The sequence below is a fragment of the Metopolophium dirhodum genome, chromosome 8 (genome assembly GCF_019925205.1).
Source record: "Metopolophium dirhodum isolate CAU chromosome 8, ASM1992520v1, whole genome shotgun sequence".
Taxonomy (NCBI): Eukaryota; Metazoa; Arthropoda; class Insecta; order Hemiptera; family Aphididae; genus Metopolophium; species Metopolophium dirhodum.
This window is the reverse complement of record NC_083567.1, coordinates 26,704,632-26,720,578: the sequence shown is the minus strand read 5'-3', so window position 1 is coordinate 26,720,578 and position 15,947 is coordinate 26,704,632. Positions and strand designations below refer to the sequence as shown.

The window sequence follows — 15,947 nt, the reverse complement described above, 5'->3', positions numbered from 1 at the left end:
TAATCCCAATAGCGCAATGTATAAAATACGCGAGACCGTCTTCGTTTCACCACGACAAGTTTAATACGCACTTTTTTGCATGTTATACTATACGCCAGGTATCACCTTAGGTTTGCGCGTAGAATTTAAAACAATATAATGTTATTAATCTTTATATTTTATATTTTTATATACATAAATACATTATTATTTATAAAAACATAAAATAAAATATAAAATAATGTTGTAGTAGAAGCTGGAAACTTTAGTTTATTTTAATTTATAATCCAATTAATGTAACCGAGAATGTAACTATTAAATTCGTCATTGAATGATTATTCAGAGATCACTTTGGGATAAATATAAATTAAATTAAAAATAATTAAAAACCATTTTGTGAAAGGAACAAGATTACTGCTAATATTTAAGTCTTAATTATTATTAACAAATAAATACAAATAATAGATTTTTTAATAGCTTTTTACTATTAACATTCAGTGTAAATATGGTTTCTGATCGACTTACCAATATGTAATAAAATAATTATTCATATCAAATAATCCTAACAATTTAATGCAAGGATTCTCATAAATTGATTTTACAGCAGCCTTAAAACACCAAAAATACATTTGTACATCATTTACAAAATTTTAGTTCCCTATTATGGTGTAGGTATTAATACAAACAATAAATTGCTATTCGAAAACACAATTTCGTATACCTATTATTATTTACTAAATACCTACAATTAAATTAAACTAAAAATAAACATATGATTACAAATATATATGAAAATTGAATCTTTATTACGAATACTTATCGTTTACACAGACCACAAGAAAAAATAATTAAAAATATTAAAAAAAAAAAAACACACATCATTGTAAAAATATAGTTGGTATTATAGTATTTGATGAATTTACTGTATACGTTTATGGCTTTATGTTAACTCTAAAACCCAGTAATCACATTTTTATTTAATAATTCATAAAATACAATATGCTCTTGTAAAAATATTCTTGTGCTTCTGATATCTATTCACCACCTTAATCAATAATTAAATTGATAAACGAAAATAATAATTTAAATAATACCTATATCATATTATTATAATTCAAATTCAAAATTATAAACTATTTTGGTTTATTGTCATATCAAATTTCAATGAACAAATTGGCCGTTAACACAGAACTCTTTGATATAAAAAGTTGCATTATATTATATCCGTGGATACATCATATTGACGTACCTAGTATAATATCTATCATTTATTTATTTAATCTATGGCAAATCTCAAAGTCGTTGCAGAAGACACAGTCGATTAAAAATTCTAAAATTTCCATAAGCAAAGAAGATATGAGCAAAAAACTTACTGCGTTTCGTATAATTTTATTTTTCATAAATCACAATATTCTAAGTTCTGGCTGTATTCTGGAGCGTTTCCTCATGGGCGTCGCCGTCGCAGTTCACACACGTCACGGATTCCGCCGAAGGAGTCGACAATTAAAGTAAGTTTGTTCTTATATTCTTTTGGGGCTTAAATTTACTTTTAAGACTTAAAACAAATATTTAATGTCACGAAAAATGTGCCATCCAAGTGTTGTAGGCGCATATATTAGTTCCGGACTAGAAATATATAAAATACGCGAGATATAAACGCTGTCGTCGTTTTTCCAGTCCCTGTTTGTAGAATAATTATAATTAATAGGTGCATTCCTATACAGGGTACTTAATATAAATATATAAATATTTTGGTTTAATTTATAGAAATATATGTTATGACTTATAACTGATAATAGTCATAAGATACAATTTTAATTAATAACTGGTAATTTTTTTTCCAAATACAACGTTATAAGTTATAGGTAACTATTAATTTAGTGTCACATACTTAACTTCTATTGTTCACCTAATATATTCTATATTCTATATCATAGGGATTAGGGATGTATAACCATGTACACATAAAAGTATATTCACGGAATGGTCAACTGCCTATCCTGACGTGTGCGCACTTATGAATAATATACCTACTCATATACTCGTATAGGTATATGAATATACCTATATAAATAGTGTAATACTACATACACGAATGTGTTACCTATTATGCCCTAAAAGTTCAACAGTTATTATTATATTTATTTATTTTTTTAAATATAAGTAGGTACATTACAAGACTCTAATTAAAATCACATTTGTTTTTTATTATTTTGAACACAATGTTTTAAAAATTATTAATTAGTATATAATTTATTGGTATAGTACTAAATAAATTAATGACATAAAACAAACACAACTACTATAATTATTAGTAATAATAATATATCCACGTATAAATTATTAAAATACAAAACGATTCTGAGCAAAGATATCGTTAACTAATAAATAATATTGAGATTAAAGTAATTTATTTTTTCGGTAGAAAATCGGTATAAATATGAATTATAAATATATTTTTTTTTTTAAATCATGACGCGTGTGTGAAAAATTGTTTATATTAAGTGTTTGATGTTAGATTTCGGTTCGGCTGATTGTCCACCCCCTCACTCTTCCGCATCAATGCATCAGAAATTATTATTTATAATATTTAAATATAAACTGCATTTTCTGAATTTTCTAAAACATTGCTTTCCAAGCAAAGAATTCGTTTCATATATTATCAACGAATTGAAAAATGAAATTAGAACATTTATATGGGATAAAGTCAATTTTATAAAAACTTATTAGAAAAAAATTAAATACAATTAAATAAAGGTAATTTTTTTTCTTATATTTCTATTTTTTTACGTACCCATTATGTTCGATACTATAACTTCAGTCTTCAGTTATAGAAAACAACACTTGCCAATATGGAATTACTGTCGAATTTTTTTATTTTAAAATATTAAATAGCATCTGATCGACTGATGTGCTATAATGAAACTCAAAATATAACGAATACACTACCTATACACTTATCTAAATTTTATTTTATATTCGTTTTAATTGGACTTTTAATTTTTCTGGCCATTTTATTAAGCTTTGTAATATAAGTGCATTAAATCGTATTTTTAAGGCATTTTTCTTATTTTTAATGCATTTAAATCCACGTCCTATTTATAACTTAACGTTATTTTGTATATACCAATCGATTAGTGTACACGATTAAAAATATAATATTATTGATGGGTTAATAGGTTGATAACTATTATGTAGGTAGGTACAGTTTTGTACGTTCAATGTATCGTTCTTAATTCATGAAGTAGCTAAATGAGTCAAATGATTTTGTCAAGGGGTGAGGGGGGGGGGGGGACGTGAAAATGTTTAAAAAAAAACACGAATTTATTTAGTTATTTTGTTATTTAGGTAATACATATTAATTAATAGGTATTTCTTAAATTTTTTTTATTATTTTATTTGAAACATTATTTTTAAATATTGGGTTCAATAAAACTATTTTTATATAATTACTATTTTATATCAATTAGAATTTGTTTATAAACCAAGTAATAAATAAATGGTTACCAAGTAAAAAAACCGTTATCTATATTATAAATTTGAATTCAATTTACCGCATTTGCGTCTAGTAGAAACAAATAAATGTTGTTTTGAAGATAATGTAAAAATATCCATCATCCATCGGTTAGGACCATTTATATATTTTCTATGATTGGGACGGTTAGGTTATAATTATAAATAATCTATGGCAAATGACAATCGTTTGAGACGAACAGCGATTCCAATACGTACTCACATATTTCGTTCCATTCTGGTTATTAAGCTAGGTGCCTATTTTTATAAATGTCATTAATCTCAATACTTCCAGACTGAACTTTTGGATCGGAGATATGAAGACGCGCGCTGCATTTTGCTTGGCGGAGACGCACAGCTCTGACACTAGACAATATTATACACTCAAAGGGACCGCGTTTCACCGGAAGAATAAATAATTACGTAAGTCTTGTCCTACTACTGATTTATTGTCAGAATAACTTATATACCCGCTAGACGTAGAGTAGTTTTTAAAATCCAGTTGTTATAGGTGTACAAAAATTAGGATATTATGAAAAATACCTTAAATTATAATATTTTGCCTACAACTGTTAATTTATTGTTATAGTAGAATAATTTTTAAAATTTTAAATCAATGATTAGGTAATGCTTTTATAAGTAGGAAGGTAGGTTTTTATACCTATCTAACAAAATAAGAAAATACATATTGATTAATGTTATTTAATATGATTTGTAAGTACATAGCAGATTATACCTATCACTTGGTGACGATTATTTTTGTTTTATACGTTCTTCGTAACTCAGTTCCGTCACGATAGTTTTAGTTTTCGTTAAATGTGAAACATACATTTTATATGCATACGGGATACGGGCATTAAATATTTGGGTCTTAAGAGAACACCTCAAACGTACGTTTTATTTTGGGGGTTTTACGGAATATACCTATAGGAAATTTTCTTCAAATTTTCACATTTCACTATTTGATATTGTGATATTATTTGTACCTAGGTTAAGTTTCTGTTTTAGAATCGATCGATATGTTACCTAGGTACATCACATTCATTAATTTAAATTCTGGTAGTCGAGTATTGGATAAGTACCTACGTAACTTATAATTCGTATCGTAATTTAATTACTAAAGAAATATTATAATTTCCCCAACAGTGTCTAGGGCCACCGGCAGCAGAATGCATTATAGAATGTCTATAAACTTGTGGTCTAGTATATGGTTAAAATTGGCATGCGACCAACAACTAGGGGCTTGTTCTGGAAAATTTAAATAATCTAATAAGGTTCATCTCAGTAGGTTTTTTTTTATTATAGTTAATTGATCAGGGGATGTATTGCCCGAAAATTTTAAATATTTGTATTGTAACTATACTGGTATAACACTATTCGGGCTATCAATAAAGTCGTGTTCAAAATTAGAAAATTGGTGAGGTATGATATTTTTTTAAGCAATTCTTTCGATTAGGGAATTCGCTCAATGATATTTAAATATTTTCACCGATAATCAAGTACGATGGCTTGTAGGTAACTAGAGACTGAGTGAATAGGAATTAGGAAGTGTGTGATATGGCGAAGATAAGGAAATGGGTCAACCGGATTTCAGAATGTTTGGTGTATGAAAGGGAAAGATGAAAAAGAAATGTAAGGTTAGGGTAGGTAAGTGGAGTGAGAGTAGCAGATATGAGAATAATAAGTAAGGTGTTAAGGTACAAAAGAGGATAGAAAAAGAAATTAATTAATTAAGGGTAGTGTAGGGTAGTGTACATATTGTAGGGAAAACAAGAGAGAATAGGTTTAGGTGGTTCGGTCACTGTATGATAAGAGATAGTGAGAGTGGCTATAGAAGTTAATTTAGGGGAGAAATGATGGACGAGAAGACTGAAGAAGAGATGGATAGACAGAATACCGATCATATGGAGGTGGGGAATGAGAGTGGCTGAACCTGTATATAGCTGTGAGAGACGGGGGAAGAAAAAGTGTAAAGGTAGAATAGTTATGTTAACAATGCCGAATACGTAGGAAAAGATCTTGAATTGCAAAAGCCCTATTGACTCTTTGGCTTCAACTAACCATAGGTTTACCTAACTAACCTTCTTATGACTCATTAGGACACTTTGAATAAAAAGATCCTGAGTTGCAGGTTGCCGAACTTAAGTGTTTGATTATCAAGTTTATTCTTTGATTGTTGACACCTTAATCCATGCTGTGGATGAAGCCCATACATAATAAAGATATGAATAGTCCACGCCTATGTTAAATATATTTGAAGCCGCGTTCCCGGAGGGGAAGGCAATCGAGGCTCCTTTATATTGATAGTCGATAGTCAATACTCGATATAAGTATACTTTATTTGGCCTCAATGTATTGTTCCCCTCGAAGACCATTGATAAGACCATTATGTCCTATCCATATCTTTATTATCTATGATGGAGCCATACCCAGTTTACTCGTGTAAACTTGTTGCCGGTTGGGATGTCAGCGCACTATTTGTTTTCCATCTTTGACCCACGCGTAGCATACCAAATGTACCATTAAAAAAACACTAAAATGATTGGGTCAGAGAGAGAGATAAATGGTGCGCTAAAAATCTGACATCCTCTAAGTGTTATCAAGTTGAAGAAGCAGTTGATTGTTGACAATTTGACATTTAACATTAACTGTGGTAGGTATTATGATTGGAAGTAAAAGTTATTAGCAGGGCTGTGAATTTAATGCAATGAAAAAGTGTTAAATATGCATGTATGCACTAAAAACAGGAAAATATACGCACTGAAATATTCAAAAATATGCACTTAAAATTCAAAAAAATACTGAATGAAAACGTTTATATTAAAAATTTTTTAAATTAATAAATTATAGTTCAAATTGGTTTACAAAAAAAATTCTTTATTTACACACTTGGTAGGTAGGTATGTAGGTAGGTAACGGATGAACCGAAAATATAAAAACATTTTAAGAAAATAAGCATAAATACGAAGAAATCATGAAAACATGCAATTATATTAACTAACCAAAAAAAAAACGCATATTGGTAACGGTGTTGTAATAATAGGGATCTCCCAAACAAAATACGTACTAATAGTTCAAACAAATCATAAAAGCCAACTGTAATAAATATTAATTTATGAAAAAGTATATTAAAAAGCATTATTATTATAAATGAAACAAAACTATGAACTATGGACCGTGACATAATATAGGTATTTCTAAATTTTTAGCTCCATAATTTCTGTTAAAATATTAGGAAAATGTATTAAGTACCGTAAAAGTGCTAAATTTGAGCTATTATTTAAAATATTATATTCATAACAAATTATCATAGAAGGTTAGGTACTGTTATTCCACATACTTATTATAGTTTAATTTAACTACAACATTCTAGTAGAGTCTGATAAAATTTGGTTCCACGGCTTTGATCATACAAACTTTAAATACTAAACTATGGGTCTGAAATTTAGTTTATATAGATGTAAATAATCCAAATCATATATTGCTTCAAAATATAAAAATAAAGTGTCTTGTATTGTAGTAGGTGGGTAATTTTCAAAAAAAAAACTAAAAAAAAATCATACTTTAAATTTATGTATAATATACGTATATTGTAATAAATGTTCAAATGTTTACTATAGTACATTATAAAAAATTAACTTAAGTTCAATATAATACATTATAACAGGTGTTCAAATAAACATTTCATACCAAAAATTTTGTTAACTCACACAGTCCCTCGTCAATTTTAAATTTTTCTTCAAATTATCTACAAAATATAAATGTTTAGTAAATTGGAAGACTTGATTAAGTATTTAATCATTTACCTAAAAGAGATGTGCCGGGTCGCCACATTACTATATCGAGGGGCCATGGTGCAAGTGGTATTTATGGACGAATAAATATCATAATATATATTATATTAGAAATACAAACTTAATATTTCACTAACAGTAAATATTATAAAAAAATATTACGAAATGTACTATACTCATATTATATTATGATTGTATTAGTTACAAACTCTTGAATTAAGAGTTATGTTTGAGGATTTAATTAATTTCCTAAAAGGAAATGCCTCAAGGTTGCCTAAGTAAGTTGAGGGACCTGTAATGAAACGCAATTGGTTGGTAATAAATTGTTTTTATTTATTGAAATATCATGTTTTGAACCAATATGCTCCTCATCTTTGTTTTGTATAATTCAAATGTTTTGTACAACAATATTTTATAAATTATTTTAAATATACTCATCAGAGTGTACAATAAAAATATTTAATGGGGTTACATAAAGGGGTGGGAACGCGAACATATAACTCACAGTTTTCGGTAGCTGGTGAAGTATGCTCTGCTCTCGATGGCGGCGTACTTTCATTAACAACGGCTCGTACAGTGGCACGGTAACACTTTATAGTGACTTACCGGCGTGGACGGTGAATGGGGTGTAGATGAGGACGGCGGTTAGGTTGGCTCGGCGTTCTCGACTCGCTCAATTGAGTATAACGATCGGACGGCGGCGGCGATGGCTCGGCGTTCTCGACTCGGCTGACGGATTGACTACTGAGGTGCCTGGTATTGGTCGTCTCACAGAGTGTACGTAGAGCAACGAGCAACAACAGCACACTTTTACACAGCGCACGGTCGTTCGGAGCGGAAAGGGAAAGCCGGGACAGACTATTGAGCATCCGTGTATAACGATGTTTTACTATCGTCCGGCTCACTAATCTACCGCACTCAGCGGGGAAATTGTTGTTATGGGCGTGTTTCTGGCTGGTACTTATCATAGTCATGACTTTCACGGGATGCATAAAACTCATTAGAGTGTACAATAAAAATATTTAATGGGGTTACATAAAGGGGTGGGAATGCGAACATATAACTCACAGTTTTGTTCGGTAGCTGGTGAAGTATGCTCTGCTCTCGATGGCGGCGTACTTTCAATAACAACGGCTCGTACAGTGGCACGGTAACACTTTATAGTGACTTAGCGGCGTGGACGGTGAATGGGGTGTAGATGAGGACGGCGGTTAGGTTGGCTCGGCGTTCTCGACACACTCAGTGGAGTATAGAGTATAACGATCGGACGGCGGCGGCGATGGCTCGGCGTTTTAGACTCGGCTGACGGATTGACTACTGAAGTGCCTGGTGTTGGTCGTCTCACAGAGTGTACGTAGAGCAACGAGCGACAGCAGCGACAACAGCACACTTTTACACAGCGCTCGGTCGTTCGGAGCGGAAAGGGAAAGCCGGGACAGACTATTGAGCATCCGTGTATAACGATATTTTTAATATCGTCCGGCTTACTCAGTACGGGGGTATGCTGTTATCTGTTTGGGAATTGGCGTCCGGGTATAACGATGTTCTACTATCGTCCGGCTCACTAATATACCGCACTCAGCGGGGAAACTGTTGTTTTGGCCGTGTTTCTGGCTGGTACTTATCATAGTCATGACTTTCACGGGATGCATAAAACATATAATAGGTTTTTGAAGATTGCCATGTTTTCTTTTTAACTTAAAACCCATTGAAATCTATTATCGATAGTTCGGAACATGCTGATTTCAATGATGTCTTCAAAAGGGTTTTAAGTTGAGGGGTTCGGTACGAACATGAGTTTATTAACTCGGGCGGCGTGCCGTCGCAAAGCAAGTTTGCTTCTTCACGCGCTCTAGGTTGCGTCGTGAACGGATGTTGCTGCGTTCAGCGGGCGTAATGTGTTATTGATGCGCAAAAGCGTGTCGCGGTACTCGGTACGCGAGAATAAATTGTTAGTGACGAGAGTGCGCCACGTGAGCGGGGCGTCCGGTTTTGTCTCGTTACAGACCGTAGTTAAAGTGCCGTCCACCAATAAAGTAGATAGAGACTCGTTGATCGCTTTTATGTGCTTCAAATTGTTTACACGAATGAGCTGGGTATGGCTACATCATAGATAATAAAGATATAACATAATGGATAGGACATAATAGTCTTATCAGCGGTCTGATCTTCGAGGGGAACAATTGAGGCCAACTCGAGTATTGACTATCAATATAAAGGAGCCTCAATTTCCTTCCCCTCCGGGAACGTGGCCTGAAATGTATTTAAAATAGGTGTGGACTATCCATATCTTTATTATCTATGGGCTTCATCCATAGCATGGATTAAGGTTGTCAACAATCGAAGGATCAACTTGATAATCAAACACTTAAGTTCAGCAACCTGCAAATCAGGATCTTTTTATTCAAAGTGTCCTAATAAGTCATAAGAAGGTTACTGGTTAGTTAGGTAAACCTATGGTTAGTTGAAGCTATGGTAATGATAGACGACTACCATCACCGGTCGTGAGCTTTGCAATGATCTTTTCCTACTAACTATCAAGGTATTCGATATTGTAAACATAACAATGAACGAAAATATTTAAATATTATTAATTTGGTTAGGTTAGGTTAGGTTAGGATAGGGCAGGAAATTAGATGTTAACTAATTATCATAGTTTTTAACACGGTCTTAAAGACTGTCAGCAAGAGTTGTACCAGTATAGTTATTAAAAACTTAAATACAGCCAACATTAAATAATGATTTTTTTACCACAACAAATTATAAAATGTATTTTAAAATATAACAAAATATTATTTTACTAGGGTTTTATAAGGTTCTCAATACTTATGAGTTTTTGTAAATAGAAAATGTATAAAATCAATAGTTTTAACTTAATATATGGTTTTGTGTTTTAATATCCTATTGTCAAAGAATTCTCAGGGTTTCCTTTCCACATTTTTTACATTGTACTAAATCTAATTTCTTTCCGCACATATTTACAAAGACTAAAACAGATATCTGACTATGTTTTTATTTGCATTTAGACTTTATAGTTTGTAATTTAATATTGACTGTAGACCCACCAAACACAATATTCTTTTAAATTAAACATTTTATGTCCTTTATAAATTACAATCACATAGTAGAGTCCGTGCAGGATCTTTTATCATTTAATTTCATTGCATCCTTTATAATTTAAATTCAATTTATACATTTTCTAATGCATATATTACTGTGATACACCTCTGATCATAATAACTGTTCGTATTATTATAATGTAAAGAACACCTAGTTTTTGGATTGTAGTTCATATGTATTGCAGTATTTAGCTTCCAACATATTCTTTTGTTTAGTGTTATTTCACCCAGATTTCTCAAACAATTTTTTTTTCACTTCATTGAACTCAAGTAGATTTTTTTGTATAAAAATTTTTCAAGATTAACCGGCTATACCTGGGAGTACGCTGAGTACCTGTGTACATAATATATAATTTGAAAAGAGACTGGCTAGGTTCTCTCACGTTCCCCATTCAATTTATTTTTTTATATATTTAACTTTTTTTGATTCTTTTATATATATCTTTTTTTAAGACATTAACAACTTGGTGCCAAATGATTTTTTTAAAATTTTTTATCTGCTTCTTAAAATGCGTTTGCCTGCGGTACCCCACGTTCCCCTTTCAATTTTTTTTCATAAATTTAATTCAATTGATTTTTAATATGAATATTTTCAACTTTCTGAGTCTTCAGAGAATTTGTTTCTGTTATTTAATTCCTATCTCGATCTTTCTATATAGATTTTTTAAACACTGACAAGCCGGCGACCACACCCTCCTTTTTTCTTTTTAGTAATGTAACTCTAGTTGAATATTTAGTATTGACGTGAAAATTGATAACTTGGTGCCTGTAAATAATCATTCATTAATGAACAAAATATTTTGAATAGTTTTTTCTGTTTAAGATTCTAGGCATTTTCGTTTGAAATGTGTAATGTGTATTTCTACGGTAAATTTTTTCCAAATTTATTTTTTGTTTTCTAAAATGCATTTGCCTGCGGGCGCCAACACCCTCATTCAATTTTTTTTTATGATTTAACCCGTAGCCAATTTTTTAAACATTGAAAATCTGGTACCTCTTGAATAATCCTTGTTTTATGAACTAAATATTTTGAATAGTTTTTTCTGTTTAATATTCTGATTTTAGTCTGTACTTTGTAATGTGTGTTCCTACAGTTAAATTTATTCTAAATTTTTTTTTGGTTTCCTAAAATGCATTTGCCTGCGGGCGCCAACACCCTCCTTCAAATTTTTTTTTTAGTAATGTAACTCTAGTTGAATATTTTGTATTGACTTGAAAATTGATAACTTGGTGCCCTATGAATAATCATTCTTTAATGAACTAAATATTTTGAATTGTTTTTTCTGTTTAAAATTCTGGGCATTTTAGTTTGTACTTTGTAATGTGTGTTCCTACAGTTAAATTTATTCTAAATTTTTTTTTGGTTTCCTAAAATGCATTTGCCTGCGGGCGCCAACACCCTCCTTCAATTTTTTTTTTTAGTAATGTAACTCTAGTTGAATATTTTGTATTGACTTGAAAGTTGATAACTTGGTGCCCTATGAATAGTCATTCTTTATTAAACTAAATATTTTGAATAGTTTTTTCTGTTTAAAATTCCGGGAATTTTAGTTTGTACTTTGTAATGTGTACTCCTACAGTTTAATTTATTCAAAATTTTTTTTTGGTTTCCTAAAATGCATTTGCCTTCGGGCGCCAACACCCTCCTTCAATTTTTTTTTTAGGATTCAACATCTAGCTAAATATATTAAACAATTACAATCTAGTACCTCTTGAATAACCTTGTTTAATGAAATAAATATTTTAAATAGTTTTTTCTGTTTAATATTCTGATTTTAGTTTGTACTTTGTAATGTGTATTCCTACACTTAAATTTATTCAACATTTTTTTTTGGTTTCCTAAAATGCATTTGCCTGCGGGTGCCAACACCCTCCTTCAATTTTTTTTTTAGGATTCAACCTCTATCCAAATATTTTAAACATTGACAATTTAGTACCTCTTAAATAAGCCTTGTTTGATGAAATAAATATTTTAAATAGTTTTTTCTGTTTAATATTCTGATTTTAGTTTGTACTTTGTAATGTGTGTTCCTACAGTTAAATTTATTCTAAATTTTTTTTTGGTTTCCTAAAATGCATTTGCCTTCGGGCGCCAACACCCTCCTTCAAATTTTTTTTTTAGTTATGTTACTCTAGTTGAATATTTTGTATTGACTTGAAAATTGATAACTTGGTGCCCTATGAATAATCATTCTTTAATGAACTAAATATTTTGAATTGTTTTTTCTGTTTAAAATTCTGGGCATTTTAGTTTGTACTTTGTAATGTGTGTTCCTACAGTTAAATTTATTCTAAATTTTTTTTTGGTTTCCTAAAATGCATTTGCCTGCGGGCGCCAACACCCTCCTTCAAATTTTTTTTTTAGTTATGTTACTCTAGTTGAATATTTTGTATTGACTTGAAAATTGATAACTTGGTGCCCTATGAATAATCATTCTTTAATGAACTAAATATTTTGAATTGTTTTTTCTGTTTAAAATTCTGGGCATTTTAGTTTGTACTTTGTAATGTGTATTCCTATACTTAAATTTATTCAAAATTTTTTTTTGGTTTCCTAAAATGCATTTGCCTTCGGGCGCCAACACCCTCCTTCAATTTTTTTTTTAGGATTCAACATCTAGCTAAATATTTTAAACAATGACAATCTAGTACCTCTTGAATAACCTTGTTTAATGAAATAAATATTTTAAATAGTTTTTTCTGTTTAATATTCTGATTTTAGTTTGTACTTTGTAATGTGTATTGCTACGATTAAATTTATTCAAAATTTTTTTTTGGTTTCCTAAAATGCATTTGCCTGCGAGTGCCAACACCCTCCTTCAATTTTTTTTTTAGGATTCAACCTCTATCCAAATATTTTAAACATTGACAATTTAGTACCTCTTAAATAAGCCTTGTTTGATGAAATAAATATTTTAAATATTTTTTTCTGTTTAATATTCTGATTTTAGTTTGTACTTTGTAATGTGTATTCCTACACTTGAATTTATTCAACATTATTTTTTGGTTTCCTAAAATGCATTTGCCTGCGGGCGCCAACACCCTCCTTCAATTTTTTTTTTAAGGATTCATCCTTTAGCCAAATATTTTAAACATTGACAATCTAGTACCTCTTGAATAATCCTTGTTTAATGAAATAAATATTTTAAATAGTTTTTTCTGTTTAATATTCTGGGTATTTTAGTTTGAATTTTGAAATGTACTTTTCTTCTGTAAAATTGTTTCCAAATTTTTTGTTGTTTTCTAAAATGCATTTGCCTGCAGGCTTCAACACCCTCCTTAAATTTTTTTTTTTAGTAATGTAACTCTAGTTGAATATTTTGTATTGACTTGAAAATTGATAACTTGGTGCCCTATGAATAATCATTCTTTAATGAACTAAATATTTTGAATTGTTTTTTCTGTTTAAAATTCTGGGCATTTTAGTTTGTACTTTGTAATGTGTATTCCTATACTTAAATTTATTCAAAATTTTTTTTTGGTTTCCTAAAATGCATTTGCCTGCGGGCGCCAACACCGTCCTTCAATTTTTTTTTTTGTAATGTAACTTTAGTTGATTATTTTGTATTGACTTGAAAGTTAATAACTTGGTGCCCTATGAATAGTCATTCTTTAATGAACTAAATATTTTGAATTGTTTTTTCTGTTTAAAATTCTGGGCATTTTAGTTTGTACTTTGTAATGTGTGTTCCTACAGTTAAATTTATTCTAAATTTTTTTTTGGTTTCCTAAAATGCATTTGCCTGCGGGCGCCAACACCCTCCTTCAATTTTTTTTTTAGGATTCAACCTCTATCCAAATATTTTAAACATTGACAATTTAGTACCTCTTAAATAAGCCTTGTTTGATGAAATAAATATTTTGAATAGTTTTTTCTGTTTAAAATTCCGGGAATTTTAGTTTTTACTTTGTAATGTGTACTCCTACAGTTTAATTTATTCAAAATTTTTTTTTGGTTTCCTAAAACGCATTTGCCTTCGGGCGCCAACACCCTCCTTCAATTTTTTTTTTAGGATTCAACTTCTAGCTAAATATTTTAAACAATGACAATTTAGTACCTCTTAAATAAGCCTTGTTTGATGAAATAAATATTTTAAATAGTTTTTTCTGTTTAATATTCTGATTTTAGTTTGTACTTTGTAATGTGTATTCCTACACTTGAATTTATTCAACATTTTTTTTTGGTTTCCTAAAATGCATTTGCCTGCGGGCGCCAACACCCTCCTTCAATTTTTTTTTTAAGGATTCATCCTTTAGCCAAATATTTTAAACATTGACAATCTAGTACCTCTTGAATAATCCTTGTTTAATGAAATAAATATTTTAAATAGTTTTTTCTGTTTAATATTCTGGGTATTTTAGTTTGAATTTTGAAATGTACTTTTCTTCTGTAAAATTGTTTCCAAATTTTTTGTTGTTTTCTAAAATGCATTTGCCTGCAGGCTTCAACACCCTCCTTAAATTTTTTTTTTAGTAATGTAACTCTAGTTGAATATTTTGTATTGACTTGAAAATTGATAACTTAGTGCCCTATGTTAATCATTCTTTAATTAACTAAATATTTTGAATAGTTTTTTCTGTTTAAAATTCTGGGCATTTTAGTTTGTACTTTGTAATGTGTATTAATAAAATTAAATTTATTCAACATTTTTTTTTGGTTTCCTAAAATGCATTTGCCTGCGGGTGCCAACACCCTCCTTCAATTTTTTTTTTAGGATTCAACCTCTATCCAAATATTTTAAACATTGACAATTTAGTACCTCTTAAATAAGCCTTGTTTGATGAAATAAATATTTTAAATAGTTTTTTCTGTTTAATATTCTGATTTTAGTCTGTACTTTGTAATGTGTGTTCCTACAGTTAAATTTATTCTAAATTTTTTTTTGGTTTCCTAAAATGCATTTGCCTGCGGGCGCCAACACCCTCCTTCAAATTTTAGTTTGTACTTTGTAATGTGTGTTCCTACAGTTAAATTTATTCTAAATTTTTTTTTGGTTTCCTAAAATGCATTTGCCTGCGGGCGCCAACACCCTCCTTCAATTTTTTTTTTTAGTAATTTAACTCTAGTTGAATATTTTGTATTGACTTGAAAGTTGATAACTTGGTGCCCTATGAATAGTCATTCTTTAATAAACTAAATATTTTGAATAGTTTTTTCTGCTTAAAATTCCGGGAATTTTAGTTTGTACTTTGTAATGTGTACTCCTACAGTTTAATTTATTCAAAATTTTTTTTTGGTTTCCTAAAATGCATTTGCCTTCGGGCGCCAACACCCTCCTTCAATTTTTTTTTTAGGATTCAACATCTAGCTAAATATTTTAAACAATGACAATCTAGTACCTCTTGAATAACCTTGTTTAATGAAATAAATATTTTAAATAGTTTTTTCTGTTTAATATTCTGATTTTAGTTTGTACTTTGTAATGTGTATTCCTACACTTAAATTTATTCAACATTTTTTTTTGGTTTCCTAAAATGCATTTGCCTGCGGGTGCCAACACCCTCCTTCAATTTTTTTTTTAGGATTCAACCTCTATCCAAA

The 15,947-nt window shown here is 30.1% G+C and overlaps 1 protein-coding gene across 1 annotated transcript in view; it reads left to right on the top strand.

Moving 5' to 3' along the window:
• Window positions 1-1,464: 1,464 nt before the first annotated feature.
• LOC132949851 (uncharacterized) overlaps window positions 1,465-15,947 on the top strand; it is a 98,350-nt gene continuing 83,867 nt past the window's right edge. The window contains exon 1 of the mRNA XM_061020931.1: window positions 1,465-1,487. The gene's annotated coding sequence lies outside the window, so the exon portion shown is untranslated. The remainder of the gene's footprint in view (window positions 1,488-15,947) is intronic.